Source organism: Thalassophryne amazonica, chromosome 8 (genome assembly GCF_902500255.1).
Source record: "Thalassophryne amazonica chromosome 8, fThaAma1.1, whole genome shotgun sequence".
NCBI classification, from domain to species: Eukaryota; Metazoa; Chordata; class Actinopteri; order Batrachoidiformes; family Batrachoididae; genus Thalassophryne; species Thalassophryne amazonica.
The window spans coordinates 107,725,124-107,750,501 of NC_047110.1; the positions used below are offsets into that span (position 1 = coordinate 107,725,124).

Genomic DNA, 25,378 nt, shown 5'->3' on the forward strand with positions numbered 1-25,378 from the left:
CAGAGCACTGTTGTTATAGGATGGTGGATAAATTTCACAGCAAATATTCAAAAGATAATTTATAAACTCACTACAGATATGGCTCCAACAGATATTGCCATTAGTGTTTAATCAATTAATGAATTAATGTGTGATGCTCGAATATGAATTCTTTTAAGAGAATTAGCCCATATTTTTTACAAGAACACACTGATTGATTATCATAGGTTGGTTGACAGTATTGGCATAGTTTGTCCAGTAGTGGTCGAAGAGTTTTTGTCAAGCATGATTGGGACCCCTATCACCCCTTGATCACATTAGCCATAAGAGACAGAGGCAAAACGACCAGCTGTCATTCTTTTTCAATCAGAGTGGATGTTTTATAGCAGCAAGAGACAAGTGGTCAATATGTCGCCCACTAGGCGGAGCCAAAATAAATGAGCAGTCTATTTTATGCAAACAAAAGTTGAGTGATGCGACACAGCGGCTGCTAATCTGAGTGAAGGCAACATGATGTAGGTCGGTTGGTTGTAGGTTATTTTTCAAGTTACTGATAAAGTTCATGTTTAAACTGTGAAACATTAAGCCTCAGTCACATTTCTTTGTCATAAGGACTTGTCAAAGAAATGTTAGGAATCATTGTCATTTTTATATATATATCAGCAGATGTATTGGTATTGTAAATTTTTCAAAACCTAATATCTGTAGCGTATCGACCCCCCCAAAAATCCATATCAGTCGGCCTCTTAGTATTTACTGATATTTATCCTTTTTGCTGTCTTTGTGGAATCATGCATTGGGCTGTAAACCTACAATTTAGGTATCAGTTATTTGGGTTTTTATGTGAAAACGGTAATTAGGTTCTTTAATACAATTCTCTGATTTACATTTTTTAATGACATTTGAATAATTCAGACATCCTAATTAAAAAAAAGATCTTTGGGTGTCAACTGTTGTGTGTCGGTTTTTAGTAGCAGCAGCTGGGGCGGCTTGGCTGCAGCCTTTACGTGCATTACAATCCGTCATTAAATATGTACGACGAAGAGGAAGTTCAGGCTAACAGATTGGTTCCCCTGAGGAGCTGTGACCCACTTACTCCTCTTTCAGAGCGCTCTGTACACACACACACACACACCACACACACACACACACACACACACACACACACACACCCACACACACACACACACACACACACCACACCACCCACACACACACACACACACAGAGTATGATCCACTACAAACAACGAGCCGTCAGAGCCAGAGAAGAGACACCAGAGCGGCTCCTCGTCTCTGGGATGCTCCGGTTTGGGAGGTTGAGGTTTGGCAGAAGAAGAAGAATCCCATCCAGTGTAGACACTCAAACTAGTCGCTCCATACTCTGAGGTGTACTTCAAGAGCATGGAGGTGTGATGTAATGACTACTTTTCATGTTATAGTATAACAGGCACAGGTTGTATCCACTGTAAAAAAGTATTTAAAGAGTCTTTGATTGTTTGAGGTGCAAAGTGTCCATCAGGTTATTTTTCTCCAAGTATATGAGAAGTACTGTGGAACATTTACGTCCTCTAACTGTTGGAGCTGTACTCTCTCCCGTAAGAAAGAACCATATTTGGGAAACAGAGAATACAGTGACCAGTATTGGATATAACAATAACAAACCTTGTATCCAGTCGTCACCTTAAGACACTCCTCCAGCCCCTGGGGTCCTCAGCACTGAGGAACCTGCATCCTGATTCTCGCACAGAGAAACGTGCCACATGGCCAAAATCTTGTAGCTGGTGCTCCTTCACGATGCAAGTGGTACTCTTCATCAAGAGTCTCTAAGTAACTGCCTGTTTAACACAACGTCATTTCAGTGGTAACCAAAGACCCTCCAAACAGGCTTCGTACCAAAGACATCCAGTCATCACCTTAGGTCACTGGTTACGATCAAATTCTCCCAACTCTACAGTTAGACAGGAAGCACCAGAACACTAAAGACCTGGACCTTTGTTCTCCCGCAAAGGTATCGCAAACTTTTAGCATAGAACATTAAATGTTACTTATTTGTTTGAGCCAAATTACAAAATCTTCCCCCAAAAAGCCAATTCTCATTAAATATACATTTCCCTATGGTCAACACATAGCTTACATCTAGTAGTGCAGCAAATAACTGAAACAATGGTGATACACATGGTGATACAAGCACCAAATCCTCCTTAGACATTGCTGTTTTGAAAAAACCAATGGGCCACTTGAATTTTCAATAAGTGGCCACGTAGGGGTCAATTGAAGAATTACATAGGGGTCAAAATCTAAAAATGCTCCAGTCAAATTGAAAATTATACCACATTATTTGTCTGATCATAAAGATTCCAAAAATGTATAGTTTGGACTGTCTATGACTGAATGTTATGGAGTTATTGGGTAAAAACCTTAAGAATGATGACAAAGGTCAATTTCAGTTTGTACAGGGGTCTTTTTCAAAAGAGTACGTGTACTTTTGCCAAATTTGGTGCTTGTATCACCATTTGAAGGATTCCTCTGTAAATATTCTGTTATATGCTGCACTACAGCTAGTTGAAAGTGTACCTGCTCTAAGCATTCTGCCCCCCCCCCCCAAAGAGATTTGTTGGTTCTGTTATCTCACTCAGCATAGCATTACAAGAGGCATTCACTGAATAATAAAAAAAAGACATTTATTTTGATATTTTTAATTGCAGTATTACAAGAAAACAAATAAAACCCTACTTTCTATCTCCAATTTTGACATTTCCCTCATGGAGCACATGCATGTGTGATGGCCGAGTCCAGGAAGTCACTGAAAGTCTTGATCTTTATACTGAAGAGACCAGTACAAACCTGGACACTCAGGTTTGTGAGACAAGCTGGAACACACCAGAGTTAATTAACCAGAACGGGTCGCCATGGAAAACGTGCGGGACAGGCGCTCTCTGGGATCAGGGTTGGAGACCACTGAATTAGTCAGAACTGACAAAACTGTGATCCATCACCGGCTTAAATGGTTCTGATGATGTCATATGAAACTATGGTACAGACCACCTGGTATTACTACCATGGTGGTCTCAAACAGCAACGACTTCTCACGATAACATTCATGTACCTTGTTATTTAAACACCAACATTCAGTTTTCACAAATAATTTTAAGCAATTCTAAAACTTAAACCTGAGATCAACTCTTATAATAAGCACGGCAGGCTAAAAGGACACCCTTACTTCATACTTTTCATATAAATCCAAACACGCGGCGTGTTGCTATGGAGATATTGAAGGACATCCTTTTTGTATTTCAAATTGTATAAAAAGAAATGGGCACTGAAAGAAATTTCATGATTGTATTCTTTTATGATGTCAAATAAATAAATTCTTTTCAGCGCAAACATTTTAATCCTTACCCTCAGTAATCTTAAAGTGAAGACACCGAGACTGGTGAAGAAGAAGAAGTGATCTTCTTAAGCAGTATATTCTTTTGTGAAAGTTTTTGTTCATTCAGATCAACTTGTAGAATTTTGCTTTTATTTTGAGATTAAAGAGTATAATTAAAATATTTTTTTCTATCAAGCGCAAATGCTTTTGATTTTATTTCACAAGGACTTTATTTCTCCATAATAAATCCTTGGTGGGGGGTGAGAGAACTAAGTAACTAGTCAAAATAATCACATTCGGTTTTATCTGACACACAGAACTATAAACTATATCTCGTTTGGCACATATGCACTGGGCTTCAGACACACTTTATATTATTTTAATGGTAAAATGTGTAAACAATATTATATGAATATAATAATAAAATAATCAATGTGCCATTGGCATGACATCCACATGTATTAAATTTTATGCAGTGAAGTTTGAATTAAGAAACAAATTCTCATTCACTATGAAAAATATAAAAGTACTTGTCTATCTGTCTATGTAGTAATGATCAATAATAACTACCTTATTTTCTGGAGTATAAGTCACACCTTTTTTTTAAAGCCCCTTGAAGAGGAAAAACCAATATATAATTTGCACTGGAGTATAAGTCACACCTTTTTCTGTATTATTTGCTCTTTAATTTGAGATTTTTGTGCATTGTTTTCATGTACTTTTTTATTATTGTCATTTATTCTTTCATTATTAGAGTTTATGTTGTTTAGTATTTTGATTCCTGGGAAAGTCCTGTGTAAGCAACATTATAATCAGCTTGTCAGTCGGAGTCAGCTTGGGACTCCGACGAGGGCGGTCGCATCTCCTCCACTCTCCCTTATCTCTCTTTTTAACCTTCAAGTCCCTACTTCACCAGACTGTGAATTCCTCAAAAGTATATTGGATTCTGGATCTATTGGACTACTATTGGATTAACCATGGAATTGATCAGCTGGTCTCTGAATATTGACACCAATTTTTCTACAAGAAGGTCAGGACTGGGGGATCCTGCCTGCCCAGATGGAACATATCCTGCGGGCTATGTCCTCGACTCCTGGAGTTCCTGGCGTGTGGCATGCTTGGCGCCTTTCTCCATTGAGGATGTCGAGGATTTATTCATTTTGGTCTCATGGTAGCAGGGCTGGTACTTTTTGGCTTATGTGCTGCCCTGATCTACCGGAAAATTGGCAAGACGGCGGCATCAAGAACCACAGGCCCTCACTTGTCCGTCATGATTAACGAGGTTGGCAAGGCAGTGCATTCTCAGACTGCGATGACTCTTGAACTCAGACGCAAATTGGATGACACCTTGGAGCTGATGCGTGCCTTGCAGTTGAAGCTGAAGGTTTTGGAGGCCGGTGAATATTCTTAATTCAATATTGGGAATATTCTTAATTCATAATTGGGATTCGGCTGTGCGAGTGAAAACTGTTAAAAGTGTTTTTCACTGGTCGGCTGCAACACTACAGGCTATCAAGCATCAAGGTCAATTGCCCACTGTTTACCTCCAGAGGAATTTATCCAGGCTCTGGTGAGATTATTTGGCTCCATTCTTATCTCAACCCACAAGGACAATAAACTGACAGACTTACACATGGACTGAAGCATGCTCCAGTTTTCTCCTCTCACCTCTTTCCTACCCCTCCCTTCTTGTGGCTGGCCTCCGTTCTTTCCCAAGCTGGCAGGCAGCGCGACTTGATAGTTGCAGCGGCTACCAACACACTCACATCGCCTCAATTGGAAAACGGACTGTTTCAAGTTCAGTGCACATAAACAATGTCAATATATATGTGTTGTCCTATTTCTGATCCATCCATCCTTCCATTTCTTCTGCTTTATCTGGAGTCGCAGCTCAAGCAAAGCCGCCCAGACCTCCCGATCCACACACACCTCCCTCAGCTCCTCCGGGGGAACCCCAAGGCATTCCCAAGCCAGCCGAGAGATGTAGTCCCTCCAGCGTGTCCTGGGTCTTCCCCGGGGCCTCCTCCCAATGGGACGTGCCCGGTTCAGGGGGCATCCGGAAAAGATGCCCGAGCCACCTCAACTGACTCCTTTCGACGTGGAGGAGCAGCGGCTCGACTCCGAGCTCCTCCCGAGTGACCGAGCTCCTCACCCTCTCTCTAAGGGTGCCCAGCCACCCTGCGGAGGAAACTCATTTCGTTCTTTCGGTCATGAGCCAAATCTCATGACCATAGGTGAGGATCAGAACGTAGATCGATCGGTAAATCGAGAGCTTCGCCCCCCTACTCAACTCTCTCTTCACCATGACGGTCCGATACAGCGACCGCATCACTGCAGATGCTGCACTGATCCGTCTATCGATCTCACGCTCCATCCGTCCCTCACTCGTGAACAAGACCCCAAGATACTTAAACTCCTCCACTTGAGGCAAGGACACCCCACCGACCTGAAGAGGGCAAAGCACCTTTTTCCAGTCGAGAACCATGGCCTCGGATTTGGAGGTGCTGATTTTCATCCCGGACGCTTCACACTCAGCTGCAAATCGCCCCAGTGCACGCTGAAGGTCCTGATTTGACGAAGCCAACAGAACCACATCGTCTGCAAACAGCAGAGACGAGATTCTGTAGTTCCCAAACCGAATTATGATGTTGCCATTATTATGGTAAACAAGTAATAATTGTAGATCAATTGCTGTTTGTATGTGGAATGTGAGTGTGGAAATCTGAAATTTCCCCATTGAGGGATGAATAACGCTTATCTAATCTAACTATTATTAGAATTAATGTGATATTTCAACCCAGTCCCACGGATTGCCGTGATTCAACAGCATGAAATATACATTAATCTATTGGTTGCTCATATTGTCACGAAAAGTGCTAAATTGTTGTCATGGGAGCACAAATTCATTTTAATTCATTCCGTGATGCTGCATGAAATTACCGTATTTTCCGGACTATAAGTCGCACTTTTTTACATGTTTTGGCCGGGGGTGCGACCTATACTCCAGTGCGACTTATAAATGAAAATATACCGGTAGGATCTCAATTAATTTACTGTAACAAAACAATTTTACGTGACAGTCGATCTATGTTTTAAAATGGCCACCGGAAAAGGAAATGCAATGCATCATGGGCACTGTAGTATGACGGCCATCCTATAGTTCACGCTGGTCGCGATAACCAATCAGAGAACAGAACTTTGGATGCGTATTCCTCACCTCACCCACAGCGTGTGAAGCTGACGAACACGGTGCTTGCTGTTATTCCGGCTTGGCGAACAGAACAGCTTCAACCCTTGGATATCAATGTGAGCAGAGTGTTTAAGTTGACGCTGAGAGCTGCGTGGGAGCAACGGGTGAGCGACGGTGGAGGATTAGCGTGTGCACTTGGAAGGAGCTGGCGTCGATGATTGTGAAAAGCGTTTGAAGCAGACGAACATGGTGTTATTCCGGGACGGCTAACAAGACAGCTTCAACCCTTGGATATCAGTGTGAGCAGAGTTGACGCTGAGAGCTGCATGGGAGCACTGAGCGACGGCGGAGGATTAGCGTCTGCACTTGGAAGGAGCTGGATCGACACCGCTGGGCGGTCATGAGCTGCGCAGGTAGGTGCTGCATGGTTCGGCTCGCAATGTGGTCCGCAAAATACAAACATATCCGTAGGTAAAATGCAGCTCACGAGAGGGCACTCGAGGCTTGTGTGACTGTTCCTGCGACTTCTGACTACCATAGAAAAATAAAAATTTTAACGTTACTGATAACATAACAAGACAACGGAGAAGGCCCGAAAAAATGCCACCAAAAAGAAAATCATACTCTGCAGATTACAAGTTGCGACTGGTGAAATATGCATCCGAAAACGGTAGCCGTCACAATACTATCATCTGAACTTTTCATGTTAACATACCTGTATGTCCATGGGACTTATAGTCCAGTGGACCTTATTTATGGTTTATTTTTCTTTATAATGGATAAAGTGGCTGGTGCGACTTATACTCCGGTGTGACTTATGTATGGTTTATTTTTCTTTATAATGGATAAAGTGGCTGGTGCGACTTATAGTCCGGAAAATACGGTAAAATTGCAGCGGGGGGTGGTTAGGGTTAGGGGAAGGAGTAGTTAAGTTATGGTTAAAGTTAGGGTTGGGGGTAGGAGTAGGGTTAGTAATAGTGAGTTAAAAAATACCTTGTCACAGACATTTGAATCATTTCGTGACAGGGCAAAAAAAAAAAAAAAAAAAACCTGGGCTGGACATTTGGGTATACAGCTTGCACCCGAGTATAAGTCGCAGGGCATCCCAAAAGTTAGAAAAAAACAAAACAAAACAAAACAAAAAAACAAAAACAAAATGCGGCTTATATTCTTGAAAACACAGTATAATACTTCTTACTGTGACAGAAATTGTGGTATGTTGCCTCCAGCTTGTAATATGACAGTAAGGGCCTGATTCAGTAAAGGTTTGTGTGTGTGTGTGTGTGTGTGTGTGTGTGTGTGTGTGTGTGTGTGTAAAAACATGCCGAAACCCTGTTGCACTCACGAATACACCTGCATGCTGAGTTACTAACAGTGCACAATGAAGATAGAATCTGTCAAATGTGCAAAATAAAGTGTATTGTCCATTTAGCGCATGTACCTTCATGAATATGCAACCTGGGGTTTGTCCACCTGAGTGCAAATTTGACCACTTTAAATTAAAAATTAATGCTTGTCCAGTTTGGATGAGAATATGCGTTTTTTTTTAAAGCATTCCGATTTGTCCTTCACAGTCGGACAAGCCTTAATGACAGAAAAACGAATGCCTTTGAAGAAAAAAAAAAAGGTAAGAACATCACTTCATTTGAAGTAAGAGGGATTTTATGAGGGGTTGTGGTTTTTATGAAAGAACTTTTAGGTACTTGTGGAGAGAACTGCACCAGACACATTTCCTTGCCCAAACGTCCAATTATTCTCTGCTTAATTCTGAGCGTATTAAGCTCTTGGAAGACTGCGGGGGACGACTGATTTTATAGGTTTTTAATGGAGGGGAAAAGTATCAACCCTGTTGAGAAAATAAATTGGATGTATTGTGGCGGCTGTTCCATTTGCTCAAACAGAGGGTGTTAAGATGAGCTAATATCGACTGGCAGGTTCCTGAGCTCAGTGAACTCTCATGTTTTCTGTATTTACACTTTTCCATATTACAGTCTGAATGATTATTGTCTGTTCCCTCAAAAATAAGCAGAAACATACCAACAAAAACCACACAGAGGTAAAATAAGTGCTCCGATTGTTGTGTAATAGTGCGACTGTGTGTCCCATGTTGAGTGCAGTGGACCTACGAGCAACAAGCAGAGCCATGAGGAACAGTTTACAAATTAAAGGACACACACACACACACACACACACTCCACACACACACACACACACACACACACACACACACACACACACACACACACACACACACACACACACACACACACACACACACACACACACACACACACACTCCATCCCATGATTCTGACAATTCTGTTGTAAGCTTGCCAGAAAACTGACATGTTATTTTCATACCAAAAAAACAAACAAACAAACACTGTGGCAATACCACAAATGCAATTAAAAAAAATATAAGTAAATAAATAAAAAGAACAAAACCCCAAAACACAGTGATACTTATATTTACTATGACTTCTCTTTCATTGAAGATGGTATGAACCAAAGATATTTAGATTAATACGCCCATTCCTGCAGCACATTGAAAAAAATTGGGACAGCAGCAATTTACTGTATTTTTTGGAGGATAAGTAGCACCTTTTTTTAATCAGAGCTTTACTTTGGGATGTTTGTGCACTGTTGTAGTGTAGTTTTCATTGCTGGCAGCATTTATTGTTTTGTTCTTACATTTTTCTTTTTTTAGTGCTTCGATTCCTGGGAAATTCCTAAATAAATAGTTATATAATAATTATTAACCCTCTGGGTCTGGGGGCATTTTTGGACAGTTCACTCACCTGGCATAAATGTATTATTAACAGCTTTCCCTGCATCCCACAATCAAGTTTTATGTCTCTTTTTTTCATGACAACCTGTGCTTTCAGAATATATATGTTTTTGTTGTGTTTTATAAGTGTAATAAAGGTTTACAATCAAAAATAGGCAAGGAAAAAATAAAGCGAAAAATAATTTTCCACACACATTTATTCAAACACACAGCAAACTATAATAAACAACTGTTTTGACACTTTATAAAGGTAATTTGATGTCTTGTGTGAAAGACTGTACAGAGAAAGGTTCAAACGATAAACACAAATGCACATTTTGAACAATATATACAAAATGGTTTATGTGTTTTGTTGTCCATTGATATGGTAAACAGTGCTTTATTCATTGGAGCACCCAGGGGGCTATTCAAACGGGACAACACATCACTCCTGAAAACGATCTTTGGTTTTCATGTGAGGTAAATCTGCCCTACGATTGGATTTTGGAAAACCATGTGACGGTGAACCAATTCCGAATGGACACTCACACTGAGCACATCATCACCAGCTTCTATGAGGAGTACAAAGATGGCCGATGGCTGGCTCGAAAGTCCTTGGAGTTAACTTTTCAGCAAAAAAAAAAAAAAAGTAAGTTTCTATCTCATATCATTCAAAGTTATTCATAATTTAGTAAAGCTTGGTCTTAGCCGGCCACAGAGGGTTAATAATATATATGTATAAGTTGCAGGGCCTCCCAAACTAGTAGTAAAAAAATGACAAAAGTGACATACTCTGTAAAATACGATATTCTAAATTCATTCATTCATTCATTTTCTATACCTGCCTGCTCCAAACAAGGGTCAAGGAGAGGCTGGAGCCTATCCCAAGGGTTATAGGACAACAGGTGGGATACACCTTGGACAGGATGCCAGTCTATCACAGGGCCACATGAAGATGGACAAACAGTCACACACACACACTCGCACACCCACGATCGATTTACACTCACCAGTTCACCAACCTGCACGTCTTCGGAAGTAGGAGGAAGCCGAAGCACCCGAGAGAACCCACGCAAAGACTGGAAGAAAAATGCAAATTCCACACAGAAAGGACAAGGCGGCAAGCGATCCCATGACCTTTTTGCTGTCAGCCAACAGTGCTAACCACTAATCCACCGAGCCGCCTGGTTTTCTAAACATAAGGGTTTTACAGCTAGTACTGGAGAAAAGTCAGGGTGAATAAATGAACATTTTCAAGTCACTGAATCTGTTGTGGACTTTGTTTTATCAGTCATGAAGAAATACAAACAGTATGGTACCGTGTGGAAAATAAAGATAAACAAAGATCAACTTTTTTTATCCTGAAGGAAATGATTTTGCCAGAGTACCGACACAGTAGACAACGGTCAATTTAATACACAAATACAAACTGTTAGTCGTTCAATAGAAAGACAAAAAAAAAAAAAAGCCAACTAGACTACAAGTACCAAAAGCAAGTGTAGAACAGTGCCTAAAATGATAAAATAAAGTACAATAAGTACAACAGATTTATGCCAAATTACGGAAGATAATTGCACAAGACGTTCGATAATATTGCACATAAGTTGAATAACTTTTTTCATTATGTATTCATCCTGCAGAAGACAGGAATCTGTGATAAGTAGGCAGTTCTCAAAAACTGGGAGACCATGATGGAAGGAGACTAGTGAGGTACCAAGACACCCAGAAGGAGTTATAGGTTTTTGTAGCTGTAGATGGTGAAACTGTGCATCGTGCAACTTTTCTGTTTCATCACCAGTTATGCAACTTCATGATGAAGTGGTACAGAAGATGATTTTCTTAAAAGCAACATGCAAAATTTGTAAACTGTATCATTTGTTGTTATTCTTGTATTTTTTAAATTTATTTATCTGTGTTATGCTTTGCAAGATTTTCCAATTTTACAGAAGGGAAATTTTTATTCATTTGTTTTTTTAGTTATGTTTTTTAGTTAGTTGTTTTATGTTTGTATGTATGAATGCATACCTGCATGTTGCTTGACCAATAAATAATCATAGCAGCATCTGCACCCCCCCCCCCAAAAAAAAAAAAAATCAGGCTTACCGAAATGGCGTGGCTGGACACAAATGCAGGATTCAGATGTCAGTAAAACAGAGTTTAATGAAAATTCTGGCCGGGTTCGGTACACAGGTAGGCAGACCAAGATAAGCAGCAGTATCCGAAGCATTAGGCAGAGACAATGTCAAAAACAGGCAGGCAGGTCAAAAAAATGGGTAGACAAAAACAGGACAGAAATGCTCAGAAGGATAAGTGCTCAAAAGTGGCTCAAGGCTCAACAATCTCGCAACCAGACAGGGTGACAGGTGTGACTAAAATAGAGGAGTGATTAGCAGGAAATGTAGGACAGGTGTGTGGAGGGATCTGGAAGGGGTGTGGCAAGCTGGAGAGAGGATCACAGGGAAACGCCCACCACCAAGCAGAAGACAGAGCAGGAAGATCCCACCACCAAACATGACAGTGACAAAGAATGGTAGCTACAAATCAAGAAACAAAAAGACACAACATACAAGCCCCAATCATGACATCACCCTCCCCCACGGCCGACTACAACGGCTCAGGCGCCCCAGGATGGGATGCATGAAAGTCCCTGATCAGCGAAGGGTCCAAGATGAACCGAGGGGAACCCGGGAGCATTCCTCCAGACCGTACCTCCCCAGTCCACCAGGTACTGCACCCCCCTGGCCACAGTGGTGAGATGAAAGAAGATGACAAACGAGAAGACAGGACCACCCTCAACGACCGGGCAGAGGCGGGGGCGTGGCCGGCGGGCAAAGAGGACTGGACCAGGCTGGCTTGATACGACTGACATGGAAAGATGGATGTACACGAAGAGACCGAGGCAGCTGCAGACAAACCACCGCCGGATTGATGACCCTGGAGACAGGAAACGGACCGACACACTTGGGAGCCAGCTTGCGAATGGTCCCACAGAGAGGGAGGTCCCGCATCGAAAGCCCCACTCGCTGACCAGGTGTATACGGACGGTGGGGCCAGGGTACGGGCACGGTCGGCCGCAGTCTTATAAGCAGATGAGGTCTTAAGCAGAGTCTGCCGCGCCACTCCCAGGTCCTCCGGCAACGCATGATTTGCACCAAGGCAGATGGAACAGGTGAGTTCAAATCTGTGGAGGGGAAAAGAGAGGGGTGATAGCCATGGACAACTTGAAACGGAGAATACCCTGTGGAGGATGAAGGCAAGGAATTGTGTGCAAACTCCACCCAATGCAGTTGTGCGGCCCAAGAAGTTGGGTTGCTTGAGACCAGGATCCGTAAACCCTTTTCCAACTCCTGGTTCATCCGTTTATCCTGACCATTGGCTTGTGGGTGGAAACCAGATGTGAGACACGCAGTGGCCCCACCAACCTACAAAACTCAGTCCAAAAGTGAGAAAGAAATTGTGGACCCTGATCGGAGACAATGTCCATGGGGAATCCGTGCAGCTTAACCACATTCTTATGGAAGACTTCTGCTGTCTCCTTGGCCGAGGTCAACTTGAGCAGAGGAACGTTTTAGAGAACCTGTCAACAACTGTTAGGATGACTGTGAACCCCTGAGAAATGGGCAGCCCGGTGACAAAGTCCACTGCGATATGAGACCACGGAAGCTTTGGGATAGACAACGGAAGCAGTTCACCAGAGGGTTTCTGTGTGGAAGCCTTGTGGGCGGTGCATACCGGGCATGCCAGAATATATTCCTTAATGTCCTGTGACATCTTGGGCCACCAGAACCGCTGATTAATTAACCAAGTAGTTTTTTAATGCCGGGATGGTTGGCAAATGGGGCTGTCATGTGCCCATTGAATACTTCCCCCTTCAGAGTGCCAGGGACTAAGAGCCTGTTTGCAGGAATGCCTGAGTTCTAGGATCCCCAAGATGCCGCTCTCACCTTATCCTCAATGCCCCAAGTAAGAGCTGAAACAAAACAGGTGGAAGGCAGAATGGATTGGGGCACGGATGGTAACTGTCAGGTTCGAATTTACGTGATACGGAGTCCGGCTTCCCGTTTTTATCCCTGGGTGGTAGGATAGGGTGAAATTAAATCTGCTGAAGAAAATGGACCACCGGGCTGTCGGGCATTAAGCTTTTGGCAGGTGTACGTACTCTAAATTTTTATGATCGGTTAAGACGAGAAAAGGTACTTGTGCCCCCTCCAACCAGTGCCGCCATTTCTCCAAGGCCACCTTAACTGCCAAGAGTTCGCAGTCACCTATGCTGTAATTGCGTTCGGTTGATGATAACTTCTATGAGAGAAATGCACATGGATGCAGTTTATTGTCTGTGGCACCTACTTGAGACAGGATGGCCCCCACCCCTACATCCGAGGCGTCCACCTCTACCACGAACTGCCGGCTAGGTCTGGAAGGAGCAGCACAGGGGCAGACGTAAATCGCTTCTTTAGCTCCTGAAAAGCCTCCTCACACTCATGGGACCAGATGAACGACTGGTGGTGGAGGTAAGGCTGTGCAAAGGAGTGGCTATGGTACTAAAATTTCTGATAAATTTCCTATAGAAATTGGCAAAACCAAGAAAGCGTTGCACTTCCTTACGACAATGAGGTGTGGCCCATTGGATACAGCGCTATCTTTGTCGGATCCATATATCTCCCCCTCAGCCAACACAAACCCCAGAAAGGACACTGAGGCCTGTGAAACTCACATTTTTCCGCCTTGACAAACAACTGGTTTTCTAGTAACCTACGTAGTACAGTACGGACATGCAGTTTGTGAGATTCCTCATCGGGGGAGGAAATCAAGATGTCATCTAGGTATAGAACACGAATTTATTCAAGTACTCTCTTAACACATCGTTCACAAAACCCTGGAATACTGGTGTGTTAGTGAGCCCAAATGGCATTACCAAGTACTCATAATGGCCCGTGGGAGTATTAAAGGTGGTTTTCCATTTGTCACCATCCCTAATCCGGACCAGATGGTATGTATTGCGAAGATCTAGTTTGTGAAAATTTTGGCCCCCTCCAGCTCAGATGCTGAGGAATGTAGTGGTAAGGGATACCGGTTTTTACTGTGACCTCGTTAAGCCCCCGGTAATCAATACATGGCCGCAAAGACTTATCTTTTTTTTCTACAAAAAAAAACTGGCACCTGCAGGGAAATGATGGCTGAATAAACCCTGTGGCTAGGGATTCATTGATATATTCCTCCATTGCTTGGCGTTCTGGAGCGGAGAGCAAGAATAATTTCCCCCTAGGGGGACAAGACCCAGGAAGGAGGTCAATAGCACAGTCATAGCTACGATGGGGTGGCAAGGACTTTGCCCTGGCTTCGCTAACACTAGTGCCAGATCATGATAGCAGGATGGTACCCCGAAAGATCTGGGTTAATTTCTACAGCTGGCTCCCCCTTTCTGACTAAACAAGTGTGGGCACAGCTGGGAAATAATCTGGCTGTTGGCCCAGTCAAAGTTAGGACAATGTTGTTTTAGCCAGGGGTGCCCCAAGATGATGGGTGAGTCATATTATCAAAAACATGGAAACTAATTTTCGCAGAATGCTCCTCAGAAAAAGTTAACTGGACTGACTGGGTGCATGAATAATTCTCCCAACAGACTGCCATCCACAGCTTTAACCTCCAGGGGGCGTGGGAGCCGATGTAATTTAAGATTCAGCCTCCTGACAAGAGAGGTATGAATTAAATTGACATCAGATCCTGAGTCAACAAATACTGAGATTTGGATAGATGTTTCATCAGACTTAATTTTACCTTGAATGGAATTGTGAGAAGAGGAAATTTGGTTCAGACTCACCCGGATAGTTTGCTTGTTTGGAGGCGGGGCACCCCTGACCTGGCAACTTGCAATCAGATGGCTGAGCTGACTGCAGTAAAAACAATGCCCCTCCCGCTGACGGCACTGACGCTCCTCAGCTGAGAGCTGTGTCCGCCCAAGCTGCATGGGTTCCTCTTCATCCGGTCGGGGACCGGAGGCTGCCGGATGAGCTTGGTTGGAGGAGTCAGTTCTACCGCTGGAATTCTGGGAGCACTGTTCATGACGGGAGTGGTCCTGGCGTCGGTCCAATAGCTGTCTGTGGTCTTGATGGTGAGAGCGATCAAAGCATCCAAATCATCTGGGAGCTTGATGGCGATTAGTTGATCTTTCACTTCCTCGGAGAGTCCGTGGATGAAAGCATTGGTTAATGCTGCTGTGTTCCACTCGCTCTTGGCTGTGAGAATGCAGAAGTCTATGGCGTAATCTGCTACCTGCTGTCTGCCTTGCCGGAGCTTCATGAGAGACCTCGCTGCCTTGCGACCGGAACAGGTCTGTTGGAATACTTGTTGGAGAGCGGCGGTGAAACGAAGAGAGACTGGCACGTCTCAGAATGACGGCTATACTCGGCGGTGGCCCAGGCCGCCGCCCACCCTGTCAGGTGAGATATCATGAAAGCTATTTTTGTCCAGTCCGACGGAAACGTTGCAGACATCAGTTCAAAATGTAGTTCACACTGTGTGATCAATGGCTTAACATCACCTGATTCGCCTGAAAAGCGTTCCGGTCGGTTTAGCTGATTACACATGACTGTGGTTGGAGCGGGTGGGTGTGTCTCTGCTGACGGACCCGGCTGTGGGTGTTCTGGAGCTTCGGTTCGAGGTGCTTGAGGAAACTGGGTGTCAAAGCGTTTCAGTAGCTGGTCCACCTGTGTGCTTAGAGTGGACATTAGCTGGTCCTGACATTGTAACAGTGCATTCAAACCGGAACAGAGAGCTTCTAGCTTTTCTCATGCTGAGCTAATTGCTGCGCCTGAGCACATAGCATCAGCTAGGCTGGATCTGAACCTGCTGTTTCCATAGCTGGTGAGATTCTTCTGTCAGGCTTAACGAAATGGCGTGGCTGGACACAAATGCAGGATTCAGATGTCAGTAAAACAGAGTTTAATGAAAATTCAGGTCGGGTTCGGTACACAGGTAGGCAGACCAAGATAAGCAGCAGGATCTGAAGCATTAGGCAGAGACCACATCAAAAACAGGCACGCAGGTCAAAAACACGGGTGGACAAAAACAGGACAGAAATGCTCAGAAGGATAAGTGCTCAAAAGTGGCTCAAGGCTCAACAATCTCGCAACCAACAGGGTGACAGGTGTGACTAAAATAGAGGGAGTGATTAGCAGGAAATGTAGGACAGTGTGTGTGGAGTTATCTGGAAGGGGTGTGGTAAGCTGGAGAGAGGATCACAGGGAAACGCCCCACCACCAAGCAGAAGACAGTGCAGAAAGATCCCACCATCAAACATGACAGTGACAAAGAATGGTAGCTACAAAATAAAGAACAAAAAGACACAACATACAAGCCCCAATCATGACAAAAAAAATCCTTGGAGCCGCCGCTAACAGGTGCCCATTTATGAAACAGAAGGATTACCTGATTCTGCACCAGCGTTGTGCCCCCCTACAGCAATGACGGCACTCTACATAACACGTCGATTTGATTCTGACATCCCAGCTCTCTCACACCGGTTCAGAGGGTGTCAAATATCTCTGGTTTGACACGGACCTACTTTTTCTGGGTCAAACCAGGGAACATTCAAATTAAGACAGGTACCACAGCAGGGGAGGGTATACTGGCCTCAGCAGATGATTCCACAGATGACCAGGACTTTAAAGTGAGGGAAAGAGCTCATCAGGACGACCACTCGCTGAGGTGACGGGTTACAGGAAAACCTGCACCATCTTGGCTCTTCATGACACACTACTGCTCACCTCCTGGTTCTTCAGGACAGGTCTCACTGTCAAATCATTGTAAATACTTTGTGTGTATGGTGCCACACCTTTGCAGGACAATGAAGATCCAAGTCTTTTGGGTGCTGCTGCTTCCTAGCTTACTGTGCAGTTGTGAGACTTGGATGGTAACCAGTGACCAAAGGCACAGCTCCATGTTTTTGGTGCTGGGTCTATTTGGAGGATCCTTGGGTACCACTGGAATGTCTTCGTGTCATATGAGCCGTTACTTGGGGAGACTCAGATGAGGAGAATATCTTGCATTGTTAGTAAACAGCAGCTATGACATGTTGGCCGTGTGACACGTTTCTATGTGTATGATGCAGGTGCAGCAGTTTTGAGGACCCCAGCATCTGGAGAAAGTCAAGTTGATGTGCAAACATCACTGAGCTGCAGCAGATAGGTGGGGATGGACTAGCTGTCTGCCAGGATGGATGCCATCCAAGATGCTGTAACAGTGTATGAGACCTGACGTGTGTACCAATACTTTGAAGAATGTGGTGGTTGCGCCAACCTACGTTGGCTGTACTTGAACCCATGGTCACCGGTGGATGCATTTTAGGTAAAAATGAGACCTAAGGAGGCGTGGACCAAACACGGCACGTTAAAAAACCTGCCCTCTTCTGCTTTATATGAACATCTCACGGTGGTCAACATCATGTTGCTCATATAATTTGCCCACCGAGCTGCAACAATGGTGAGTTACATCTGAGAAATGCCCAGTTAGTTTCAGAAAATACCACGATATGTAAACCAGGAGCTAATGTGGCAGTTTAAACTTTTTTTTTTTTTTTGGAGGGAACAGTTTTTGCCTGCTGTGAAAAGAAGGTAGTTCTTGGCAGCAGAGCCTGTTTGAGCACTTGCTGAATACGTGGGTGCCGTTATTGATCGCTTTTCTAACACTCTGGATTCAGATTTGGGTTGAGCAGGTTATTTTGTCACTGAGTTTCATCACTGTCTGTCTTCTCTTTCCTGCTCAAATGTGTTGACCTTTTGCAATCTACTGCAATGCTTTCGTTTCAGACGGTCATGCAGCTATCTGAGTGGAACCTAATGTAGTCATATTCTTATTAGATCAAAGGGTAGCCTTCATAGGTTCTATTCAAATCTGGAACAGAAGAAGTGTTTTCATTTCTTAGTCCCTGAGAAGAGCATTTGATTAAATGTTGATTGAATAGGTCTAGGTTTCATTACACCCTTGACTGCATTTTTGAGGTAGTGTTGCCAGGCAACATAACATTATTGGATATTTGGTTTAGAAATCTTTGAGCCTCGGTGGTATTCTTGAATGAGTCCATTAAAGTTAATGGCTCCGCTTGTCTCCGCTCTCCCCTTAATAGTTGCTTACATTCTGTTGCTTCCACACCTCTGTCTCCTAGATGGTCTTTATTCATAATGTCTCCACAGGCTCAATGGCTTTTCATAGTCGGGAAAACAAAATGACTCAACCACAGAAGAAAAAGAAAAGACTATGCTGTAAATCCAGATATGCGTGAGGCACACGGATTACTGAAGCATATTTATAAAGAGATGACTCGAGTAAGGTCTGGGATCATGTGCTTGTGCTGTGGAATCACAGAATCCATGAGCCCTGGATGGCAACCACCCTGACAGGCCCTGATCCATCCCCACATCTCAAAAGTACCATCTATCTTTCACAGACATATGTGAGTGTTCCCTGGTGTTTTCCCTTTTGTTTGCGGTCCTTAAGGCACCTGTGTGCTGGGTGGTGTCCAGAGATGTACCAGATGGTCAAAATGTCATAGCTGATGTTTCCTCATGAGGTACGTAGTATACCGGATCTGGTTCTACCCAAGTAACCATTTGTTTGACTGAAAGTCAATGGCAACCAAGTAAAGGGTCCTCCAAAGACACCTAGTACCAAAAATATCCAGTAGGCACCTTGGGTCAGTGGTTAGAGTCCAAGTCTCACAACCATGCAGTAAGACAAGAAGCAACACCTAATCCCTTGTCCCTTTGTCTCCTACAAAGGTATCAGAATCATCAAACCCCTCTGTTGAGGGACCTCATGACTCCATGAGCTCTGTCCAGGTATTTCTTGATTTCTAAGGCTAATGGCCCAGAGACATGAATGTCACCGTGAAGATAAGTGAACCTCTCTACAAACTTCACACTTCCACCAAAGCCAGGAAGTCACTGAAACCCTGGATCTTAGTCCAGATCCAGACATTCAGACTCCTCACTCACTTTCTGAAGTGCCACAATCAAGTCGTCCATTTATTTTACTGGCCTCTGTATGTGGTTTGCCAGCTGCATGTAGGCAAACAGGAAAGAGCTCCAGAGGGTCACCAAAAGGACAGAAAGATCACTGGGTGCCCTTCATGGCTCTTACTGTCTCAGCAGAGCCAACACCATCATAAAGGACTCATCCCACCCTGGACACTCTCTGTTTGAGCTGCTGCCATCAGGCAGGCGGGTAAAGGACCATTAAAGCAAGAACAAACAGACTGAAAAACAGTTTCTACCCACCTGCTGTTAGAGCTTTGAATGCCACTGGAACCAAACAGCCAAGTCACATGACACACTTGAAATGAGTGCAATGTTTGTTAATGTGCAGTATCCACTGCCACTGAAATATCCACAGTTTTGTACATACTTCTAGCTCTTGTATATACAATCTCGTTTTGCTACTACGTTTTTATGACTTTTTTCTTTTTTAATTTGTGCTCTGGACATACCTCTTTCATTTTGGTTAAACTTTATGTTTATTTTTCTTTTCTTCTCCAGACCTTTTGAGTCTGCGTGTGGTTTACTCAGGTTTATATTTGCACCGAAAGGCTGCGCCTTACCTTTCGGTGTACTGGTTACAGTGACAATAAACAATCTGTATCTATTTGCAAAGATCACAGCATCATTTGCAAAACCAAGGTCATTAAGTGTTTCCTTGCCAACAAAGACCCTAAACCCCTCGAGTGCACAGCCCTGCCCAACACCCAGTCCATTTAAGCACTGAACAGAGTAGGAGGCAGAACATATCCCTGATGAACACAAGAAATCAGAGTGTTTGCCCCTTTATGCCCAGCACTCACAGCCTATTCCTGTGTCTAGGCTGATTATGGTGTTCAGCAAATTCTTGGGGATCCCACAATTTCTCAGGATGTCCTGCAGCTGCCCGGTCAACAACATTTAAATACTTTCTGGAAAATCAGTATAGACTGCAAAGATGCACTGCCAATATACACACTCATGTTCAATGAGTATTTATAAAAAGTTACTTAACCAGTATATTAAGAAATATTGCATGAAATGAGGTCATGTTAATACCAGTGGAAAATGTCAGGACTGTTTGCCCACAGCAGAGGTATGAATTTTTTAAAAGCCTTTCTTGTTATTCTCCTGTCAGGACATTTGTTGAGACAACTCTTGTAAACAGCCCTCATCTTGAGCTTTGTCAGCCTGCAGCCTGTGTCGAATTGCACTTAAAGGACTCGATTTGATGTTATAACCTGATTAACACTTGCAGGAACATTCCTCTCATGGTACATGTTGGACATCAGAGTCAGGAAGATCTTGCGGCAACATCACTTTTATTTTTCTTATTTGGGCAGGTGTTTCCTTCTGTTCACACCAAGAAACAGTGTGTAAAAGCCACTCGACACACCGAGTCTTCACATGAACGAGAAGTCATTGTGGAAATAGAATCCATTAGTATCCATTTAACTCTATTATAAATTACTGAGCCGTCATAGTAGAAGCTGCGGCTTAATGCACTCCTGCTGTTGCAGAGGATAGAACAGCACAACGGGTGAGATCATATTGTGCAATAGCCGATCCTGCATGGCACACTTTTTGCAGATTCTGCCTGGCACTCGCTGACAGCAGACTCGCCTCAGTGCTCCACAAACGCTCCACCGCTGTCATTCTGCAGCACTGTAAAACTATATTTTCCAGTGAGTTTTGCATGCTGCAGAGAATGTGCCGTGCATGTACATTTTTCTGTAACCATGTAGTACTTGGCTGTTTTGCAAGTGTTTCACTCTAAACTAGTGGTTGACTGATAAATCGAGCAACCAACTGACTGAGCCAATTATATGCATTCTGAGATAATTGAACAACAGAATAAAACAAACATCTGCAGTCTCATCTAACGAGTGGGCTGGCCAGCGTGGTGTCTGGAACTACGCTGCTGCTTCCCCTTCTGTCATTTACATGCAGCCAGGTGCCATTAAACAGTGGAATGGGTGCTTTGAAACATGCCAGCACTAAAACTAGAATGGTTCCTGACAGACCCCAGCAGCAAGAAATAAAACTTTATTTAAGTATAGCTATTTTATATCTCTTATTGTTATTGCATCACAAGCAGAAAAAAAGCAGCTAACCAATAAGCAAGTAAAACTCAAACCAGCAACTTATGTCAGCCCTCGGTCACCTAATAATCTGTATAAGCAGCCGTTATACTGTTCACCACTACGCTAAAGATGCACACATGCATGATGCATAACAGTGGCAAAAACAATTGAACTGCCATTCAAATGACTGCGGTTCAATTCCCAATTGGGGAGAAGTAGGTACAAAGTTTGTGCTTGGGACTCCGACGAGGGCAGTCGCATCTCCTACACTCTCCCTTATCTCTGTTCTCTGCTTTAATCTTCAAGTCCCTACTTCACCAGACTGTGAATTCCTCAAATTATATTGGACACTGGATCTATTGGACTACTATTGGATTAACCATGGAACTGATCAGCTGGTCTCTGAACGCGATTGACACCATTTTTCTACAAGAAGGTCAGGACCGGGGGATCCTACCTGCCCAGATGGAACATATCCTGCGGGCTATGTTCTCGACTCCTGGGGGTCTTGGCGTATTGCATGCTTGGCGCCTTTCTCTATTGAGGACGTCGAGGATTTATTCATTTTTGGTGTTATGGTAGCAGGGCTGGGCAAGACGGCAGCATCAAGAACCACGGCCCCTTGCTTGTCCGTCATGATTAACGAGGTTGGCAAGGCAGTGCATTCTCAGACTGCGATGACGCTTGAACTCAGACGCAAATTGGATGACATCTTGGAGCAGATGCGTGCCTTGCAGTTGAAGTTGAAGATTTCAGAGGCCGGTGAATTCTTATATTCATAATTAGGAATATTCTTAATTCATAATTGGGATTTGGTTGTTCAAGTGGAACTGTTAAAAGTGTTTTTCACTGCTCAAACATTAACATTACAGGCTTATCAAGCCTGAAGGTCAAATTGCCCGAATGTTTCCCATCCAGAGGAATTTCTTCGGGCTGGGGATCATTTGGCTGTTTCTTATCTCAACTCACAAAGACAATAAACTGCTTTTCACAGGACTGAAGCATGCTCCATTCCCTCCCCCCACTCCCTCCTATCCCCCATCAAACACCCCTTTCTGGCGTCTGCTCACGTCACTCCTTCCCCTTCTGCAGGGGCGGTGCAGTTTTAGCTGCAGCCCCCATCCTTCCCCCCAAGCTGACGGCGGCGCCTCTCAGGGTTGCTGTGTGGCCTTCACCCACTTGCCTCAATTCAGATAACGGACTTCTTCAAACTTAGTGCACATAAACAATGTCAAATGTGTATGTGTTGTCTTTAATTCTGATGTTTGCCATTATTACGGTAAACAAGTAATAATTGTGGACTAATTGCTGTCTGAGGTAACTGGAGTGTAAATGTATATTTCTCCACTGTGAGATCAATAAAGTATATCTCTCTCATATGATGGAAGAATAATCAGCATTTCCACCCCATTCAGTTTGCGGCAGTTTCATTACAAATTATTCCTGCGACACATTAAACAAGGGAATTGCATCATTGCAAATGTGCTCCATGTTTCTGATCATACTCTCTTCTACACCAGCTCACGTGTGCTTTTAACACCAACAGTCTGCATCTGCACAGCAACAGCAGGGTCAAAAGGTCAGAATATCTTGTGTCGAGCAGATTATAAAGTATAATTTTGTGTGTGCTTATGAATAAACCTGACCTCAGTATTCATCACCTCAAACTCCTGCTACAGAAAAATAATAATTTACAGCAGTAATGAATACAGCCGCAGCAGCCCGACTGAACCTGCAGAGAAACTTTGCAGCCGTTTAGGACCGCCAACTGCTGGAACACTTTTAGTGCGATGAACTGCATTTTAATTTGAAAATATGTTTGCATTGCTAGTTCATCAGAACTGTAGGTCTGGATGACGATGTCTGTTTTCAGCATGAGTCATTATCCCGCCACGATGGCAACACTAAGTGATCTCAACTGAAAATATATATATGTTATTTATATAGCAACATTTAAATACATGCAAACATTTAAAGTCAATGCACTCAACATGCATGACAGCACAAAATGCAAGAAGAGTCCATTGAACTGAGAAGCCCCGATAAATTACAGTGCAGCACAGAAAACCACAAACATCTCACAGGCATCGTTTGGAAGAATGCATGAGGATCACATTTTGTCTAATAATCCACAACAACAAAAATGTTGTGAATCTGGTCGGTGAACTGGGATCGAGTTCTTCAGCCGTCTCTCAGCTGTCAGTCATAATGCATGCCACGCCACTTTTTTTTTTTTTTTTTAGCATAAACCAATATTTCCCATTGGTGGTTGCTGGGCATTCTTCAGTTCTTCCCCAAAACTACTGCAGACAATCAGCCAAATCACTCACCTGATCTGGTCTGAGTAGATCAGGGACAAGTACAACCCCTGGCAAAAATTAATGGAATCACCGGCCTCGGAGGATGTTCATTTTGTTGTTTAATTTTGTAGAAAAAAAAGCAGATCACAGACATGACACAAAGCTACAATCATTTCAAATGGCAACTTTGTGGCTTTAAGAAACACTATAAGAAATCAAGAAAAAAAAAGATTGTGGCAGGTCAGTAACGGTTACTTTTTTAGACCAGCAGAGGAAAAAATATGGACTCCATCAATTCTGAGGAATAATTATGGAATCACCCTGTAAATTTTCATCCCCAAAACTAACACCTGCATCAAATCACATCTGCTTGTTAGTCTGCCATCTATAAAGGAGTAATCACACCTTGGAGAGCTGTTGCACCAAGTGGACTGACATGAATCATGGCTCCAACACGAGAGATGTCAGTTGACACAAAGGAGAGGATTATCAAACTCTTAAAAGAGGGTAAATCATCACGCAATGTTGCAAAAGATGTTGGTTGTTCACAGTCAGCTGTGTCTAAACTCTGGACCAAATACAAACACATGGGAAGGTTGTTAAAGGCAAACATACTGGTAGACCAAGGAAGACATCAAAGCGTCAAGACAGATAACTTAAAGCAATATGTCTCAAAAATCGAAAATGCACAACAAAACAAATGAACGAATGGGAGGAAACTGGAGTCAACGTCTGTGACTGAACTGTAAGAACTGCCTAAAGGAAATGGGATTTACATACAGAAAAGCTAAACGAAAGCCATCATTAACACCTAAACAGAAAAAAACACGGTTACAATGGGCTAAGAAAAGCAATCGTGGACTGTGGATGACTGGATGAAAGTTATATTCAGTGATGAATCTCGAATCTGCATTGGGCAAGGTGATGATGCTGGAACCTTGTTTGGTGCCGTTCCAGTGAGATTTATAAAGATGACTGCTTGAAGACACATGTAAATTTCCACAGTCATTGATGATAATGGGGCTGCATGTCATGTAAAGGCACTGGGGAGATGGCTGTCATTACATCATCAATAAATGCACAAGTTTACGTTGATATTTTGGACACTTTTCTGATGTTAAGGATGATGAATCATTTTTCAAGAAAATAATGCATCTTGCCATAGAGCAAAAACTGTGAAAACATTCCTTGCAAAAAGACACATAGGGTCAATTTCATGACATAGGGTTAATGTCAACGAGCAGATCTGATTTGATGCAGGTGTTAGTTTTGGGGATGGAAATTTACAGGGTGATTCCATAATTTATTCCTCAGAATTGAGTGAGTCCATATTTTTTTCCTCTGCTTGGTCTAAAAAAGTAACCGTTACTGACTGCCACAATCTTTTTTTTCTTGATTTCTTATAGTGTTTCTTAAAGCCAGAAAGTTGCCATTTGAAATGACTTTAGTTTTGTGTCATGTCTGTGATCTCCTTTTTTTGTACAAAATTAAAAAACAAAATGAACATCCTCCGAGGCCGGTGATTCCATAAATTTTGCCAGGGGTTGTAGAAAACATGCTGTATTTTCTGTCCTGAGGACCACAACTGCAAAATGCCACTAAGCCTTTTGCAGTTTCAGATTCACGCCACTTGGCATTTAAACACTGTTCTACTGAGGCTACGTTATGGAATTTGG

General features: G+C 43.2%; 1 protein-coding gene across 1 annotated transcript in view; it reads left to right on the forward strand.

Annotated features, from left to right (window-relative positions):
* Positions 1–25,378, forward strand: part of syt9b (synaptotagmin IXb) — a 159,028-nt gene that overhangs the window by 58,869 nt on the left and 74,781 nt on the right. The window lies entirely within an intron of this gene.